Source organism: Uloborus diversus, chromosome 1, assembly GCF_026930045.1.
Source record: "Uloborus diversus isolate 005 chromosome 1, Udiv.v.3.1, whole genome shotgun sequence".
NCBI lineage: Eukaryota > Metazoa > Arthropoda > Arachnida > Araneae > Uloboridae > Uloborus > Uloborus diversus.
Window position 1 is genome coordinate 29,657,355 of NC_072731.1, and position 6,000 is coordinate 29,663,354.

Sequence of the window (6,000 nt, forward strand, 5' to 3'; positions counted from 1 at the left end):
CACAAAGATGAAATGATTTAGTTTGTGCAGCACTTGGTGTTGAAATTTCTGGGCTATAACATGTCTTAAAAATTCAATGTAAAACAGGTTAAAATAGCAACAGCTGCTTTGAAAAGAAAAATGTAAATACTAATCATTTCAATGATCATCGTACCATTATTTCTATTGCGGACCCCCGGGGAGCGATTGCCTCTGGCTTTCGAAACATCAGTGAGTAATATGTATGTATTTTATTGTTTTTTCATTTTATTTACTTTGAGAACTCCAGTTGCTCAGTTAGGAAATCTTTGAAATGGTGGGACCTCATTGTACCTTTATTTTTTTATAAACTCTTTAGTAAAATCCCGCTAGATCCCAATCTACCTCTATGAACCTCGCAAAATGTTTTGTTATTTACTTATTCCTTGAAAGCGAGCTACAGGTTGAGATCTTGGGACTTAAACGCAATGCAATTGTTAAGTTTACGTTCTAGATAAGGTTTTAAGTTAAAAATAAATAAATAAATAAATAAATAAATAAATTACTTAAATCTCGCATGAAAATGAAATGAAAAGCAATAGTTCAATAAATTCCTTTTGGTAATAAATTATATAATGGCTTTTACGACCCCCTCTATATTGTTTACCCCTACATCCCTACATATATTTGACTCCTCATTTTAAAAGTCTCTTGCCCCCTTCAGGCTCAGGCCCGGCCCATCAGGTGTCCTTTTTACCCCCTGTGCACGCCCCTGCATAAGCGGGATATGGAGGGCAAGAGGGAGGGGGGGATTGCTACCTCACTTCCAAAAGTAAAGGGGCCTTTCCCTCTTACTTTTTAGAGTAAAAAATTAATAATCGATTGAAAAATGACTTTTTATTGGGTGAACTGATTTATTTTACGAAAGTAAAAACTAAAAAATCTAAATAAATGGATTCTTTTCATCTTTTTTCATAAGAATGGGATTTTGAAAAGGAAGGGGAAAGTCTACGCTGGGCTATCAATCTCGATTTGGGTGTCACATTCCACAATTTTTAATCAGTATTATTAAAACCAGTATTATAACCAAATTTTACAAAAAAAAAAAAAAAAAAATCAGGGGCCACGTCCACTGACCCCTGTTTTTCTTTTGACCCGCCCCCGCACTTTTTTTTTTCTTTTTTTGGTGCAGCAGCCGCCTATAAGTGATGAGGATACTCAGGAAAATCATAGAAATATTCAATTCATTGGAAATATCTTGATTTTATCTTTAATTCTAAAGAGAGCACTCTCTCTTTTTCTATCGCGTCCACACCTGATAAAATAAATAATAAGTGATGTTTATTAAAATACCTTCACACAAAAGATTTATCCGAAGAAAGCGTAGGCACGATTTTATTCAAGTGAACAAATATAGATATGAAACTCTGTTATCTATAATAAATATTTGATGGAGAAGGTAATTTAGCAACAATTCTACACTGTGACTCCGATATTTGTAAAAAATAAGAAGTACCTGAATACAATCCTATAAGACAATTTTTTTTTTTTTTTTTTGTTGAAAATTTCTAGATGTTAAGCTCATTTAAAATATTAATTGCAACCAAAGACATACATGTGTTTCTAAAGCGAAGAAATCTTCTTCGAGACGTGAAACTGTACCTTAGAACTGAGTATCTACTTTTCGTCAGTATAGATAGAAATACGTCCCTACCTACTAAAGAGCAGAATAAAAGAAAAAAATTTAAAAAATGCTATTTATAACGAATAATATTTAATTTCAAGCAAAATATCTTCAATTGATTGAATGGGCTTCACAATTATTTGCACAGTAGATATGAAATTCTTAAAATTTATTCGCCAAACAACCAGTTAAAGTGTGAAGTATGAAGTGAAAAGGGGGGCGCTTGAAACTAGAGCGAGCAATGAGACCTCAGGTCTATTGAACTATAGTCAAAGTGATACACAGGTCCGGGTAAAATTTGATGTTCCCTTCACAAAAAGAAGCACTTATTTCCAAAGCAATTATTGTGCACTAGAAAACGAAGTAAATATTCCTACCCATATTTGTATACTAATCCTAACACGAACACTAAAATTTTTATAATGATGAACTGTGAATTAAAAAAAAAAAAAAAAGAAAGAAAAGAAAGAATAGAAACTAACAAAAAAGGGGAACGAGGAATGGATGGGGGTGGAGAAAGAAAGAATTTACTTCATTTTGATGCCCAGGTCCAGACCGTGCTTGCTTAAATCAGGCTCTGCAAATTGATGCAAACATTTTTTACGTGTTTCCAAAGTCTTCATATTTGTGCTAACCATTTTGAAAACAGTTTGAGTTTATGATCTATCCATGGGCGCCCATATGCAAAATTGTAAAAAGGGGGGCTCAGATATTTTAACGATAGCTTAGCAAGATATTTTCCCCATGGAAACCGATTTCAGGATAGATTCGAGTCATTAAAATTTGACATTTTTAACAACTTATTCATTAATGGCTGGAGAAGAAATGTTTTTACATTTTTGCAAAGAAAAAGTACTAAAAGCAAGGAAGTTCTAATTTCTAAGTGGGGGCTCGAGCCCCCCCCCCTTGCCCCCTATATGAGCGCCCTTGGATCTATTCATCACGATTTAAAAATGCCTCGAGTTCCTTCTAGTCAGTTAGAAAAATACGCGAATACAAAACATTTGTAAAATTACTTAACTTCAGCTAATCACAATTGGAAGTATTTGGTTTATGCAGTATTTTGTAGCGACTTGAAAAGTGACTTAGTTGTGCTAGTCATTTCGAGAAGCATTAGGGTATGGGAGGGACATAGCAGTGGCGCAGCCAGTGGGGAAGGAGGAGGGGGGAGTTGAAACCTCCTCCAGAACTCCTACAGATTCTTGTTTTATTTTTTTCCCCATATAAAAGGCACAGGGTATAAGCTTTTCTAAACATAATAGGATTTGACAAAACAGTTTGCTGAGCGAGATTTCCTGTGCCTTCTTCCCTATTCTCACTGAGAGATCAAACTCGTTATTACCGACCATTCGATAAAGAGACCTTACTGTTTGACGAATGTGCACTTCGCAAGAGTTTTTAAAAAATATCCATTTAAATAAAATGAATATTTCTGCTCTAAGACTTATGACATTCTTCCCTTGCATTTATTATTTCTATATGGCGATTTTAAAAGAACGATTATATGGTCTCGCTAATAAGTACAGGATATTTCAAATGATCTTTTCTTACCAATTTAAATAGAACTTATGCAAAAATTTTGAAAATAATTTACGGATCTAAACAAGAATTTAATAAAAACAATACTATTTTACAAGAGTCAAAGAAAATCTATAATATCAGAGAAATATATGCACAGAGAATATTGTATTTTTTACATAACAACAATAACTGGTTTGAAATTAATGAAAAACAATATAATACTCGAATTTCAGGTAAACAATATAAAGTTATTAAACCAAACAAAATGATTATTAAAAAGCAATTCTTTTTCGTGGCACTGCGGCTGTTTAATGAACTAACGGAAGATGTTAGGAATGAGAAGAACTTCGAAAACTATAAACAAGGGGTCAATGAATATATACAAAATAACGACATTTTATCAATAATTAACTTTTAGCTGATAAAATATACTGACTTGCCAACCGGGGGGATTTTGTATTGTATTTTTTATAATATAAAATGTTTCAATGCGAGTTATTGTGGTTTTTTTTTTCTGGAGTCAAACAGTCGAATTATTGTTCTATGTGAAATATTTATTACTTGTGTAAAATTAATTTGTAAATATTATATTGTTTAATACATATTTGTGTTTGTACTCCAAATTAAACCGATCAAATAACACTGCGGACAGTGCCTTTGGCGCTCCTTAGTGTTGAATTTATTACTAACTCATGTTGAACTATAATCAAGAATTTCTTAATTGTTTTGTTATTGACCTGTGTAATTTATGTTTTATAATTCACGTTATATGTTTTAACTTTACCTTATTTTATTTTGCTTACTGTTTGTTACGTATGTGTGTTTTGTTAATAAATCTTATCTATCTATCTATCTCGCAAAAAAACCATGAACAAAGGATATGAAAAAAAATAAAGAATAAAGGTAATTAAAAGTACATTGTGCTTTTTTCCCACTTTCCGCCGTTTCTTGGTTTTAAAGTCAATGTTACATCAATAGGAATTATTAATTATTTTTAAGCAAGTGTTATAAATATTTTGAGTTCCTTTATGAATCACAGAATTATCAAAAACATTTATCACAATCATTTTTGAAATGCTTTCGGAGCCCAATGGATGTAGGGGCTCCTCACATTTGTGGCATGGTAAATCCTCCACTGCACACAATTTCAGAGAACATTAAACAATAATAAAAACAAGTTTTTATGACTTTAAACAGCAACCCCTCAAGACCCTCAGTCCTAAATTCCATCCGTACCTCGGAGAACTGTTTAGATTTTCAATCCTTCAATTGAAAAGCGGGGGTTCCTATACCCACCAAGCTTGACGGAACTCCCCCTCAAATGCTACGGATCACCCCCCCCCCCTCCAAGAACGAGATCCTCTCCCAAAATGAGAACAAAACCCTCTAAAACCTCCTCTCCCCTTAAAAATTTTCAATGGTGTAGACTGCACCTTAAAGCCCTCCTCGTAAGCCAGGAAATCCAGTCCGAAAACTTTCTCATGTTATACCTCCTAATGTCGAAAATTACGAGAAGTAAATTTTAAAAAGTGCATGTTGTTTTTGAGAAAGTGGGAAATAACGAATGATTTATCAAAAATAAAGAAAAGAAAAAGAAAAAAGAACAAAATGAGTCAATAAAATGAAATTAATTGAAATATTTAGAATATGTAGAACGTTACGAAATGGATAACTTCAATCAAAGCGGAAAATACAATGATACATAAATACTTATTGCCAAAAGTTTCCCTCGGAAAGAAAATGTTAAATTCCGGATGAAAACTGTAATGGTTATAGCAGCTCCGAAAAGGACCTGTTTCTCAAACGCTTATTTTAGCAGTGATAGATTCCCCCCCCCCCCCCCCCCATGGCTCCCACATTTTCCTACAGCCCGCATTTTTACCAGCAAGCCCCTTGAAGTTTTGTAAATTTCACATCTAAAAATTAATGTTATTTTACTTTTCTCAAACCGAGTCCGTTTTCCGCCCGTTCCTATTGCTGTGTACCCCATAGTCTTCCCCACGAGGTCAAGGGGCCTCTAAAATTCATTTCGTCCGTCCCCCAAACCAAAAATCCACCACTGATGGAGAAGCTGCAATTTGTTGCAGATGTGGAATGTGAGCGATGTGCTTAATTTGTGGAAGTGGGTATATGCTATCTCAATAAAACCAGTAAAAAACAAATCTTGTTTTTTTTTTTTTTTTTTGAACGCAATTTGCAAATAAAAGTAATCCTTTTTAAACCCACGAAAAAAAAAAAAAAAAAAAAACATGCAAATAAATAAATATTTTCAGCTTAAGAAAAAATTGAGAAAGTATATGAGGAAAAAATGTACACATTCTATCGCTAAAGTTTAGAAGAAAAAAAAAAAGAAGAGAAATTAATAGTGCGGTTAAAGAAAGAAAGAACAATCATACAAGTATGAAAGCACAATAATTTTGAAACATGTTGCGAAGACAGTCCATTGAATGTTGTATGGAAGTTTTTTCGAGAAAAATAATCTGCTCTTTTCATCATTAATTCAATAGTACACCATGTAAAAGTAAATTCAAGCAGCGTGAAAAATAACCTTACCTTGCGCTTCAGCTGCCACGTCCTGTTCCAGTTCGACTGTAGAATAAAAATTTCGGAGGCTTGTTACACAAGCAGTGGCTAGCAGTGGCGAAACGCAGGGGTGTAGCAAGATTTTCGACCAATCAAATGCTATGCAGAAAAAAACACCTTCTTTTTGAAGGGCAGGTCCATTTAAAAACTTTTTCTGTATGTAGAAGTTTCAATACCAGATGGCGACACTTTACAAAAATGTATATTTCAATTTTTTAAATATATTTCCACCATTATTTAAAAAAATTTCTTTT

At 33.4% G+C, this 6,000-nt stretch overlaps 1 protein-coding gene across 1 annotated transcript in view; it reads right to left on the minus strand.

Moving 5' to 3' along the window:
- LOC129228605 (carnitine O-palmitoyltransferase 1, liver isoform-like) overlaps nt 1–5,761 on the minus strand; it is a 120,551-nt gene extending 114,790 nt beyond the window's left edge. Inside the window, exon 1 of the mRNA XM_054863297.1 lies at nt 5,717–5,761. The gene's annotated coding sequence lies outside the window, so the exon portion shown is untranslated. The remainder of the gene's footprint in view (nt 1–5,716) is intronic.
- Nucleotides 5,762–6,000: the final 239 nt, after the last annotated feature.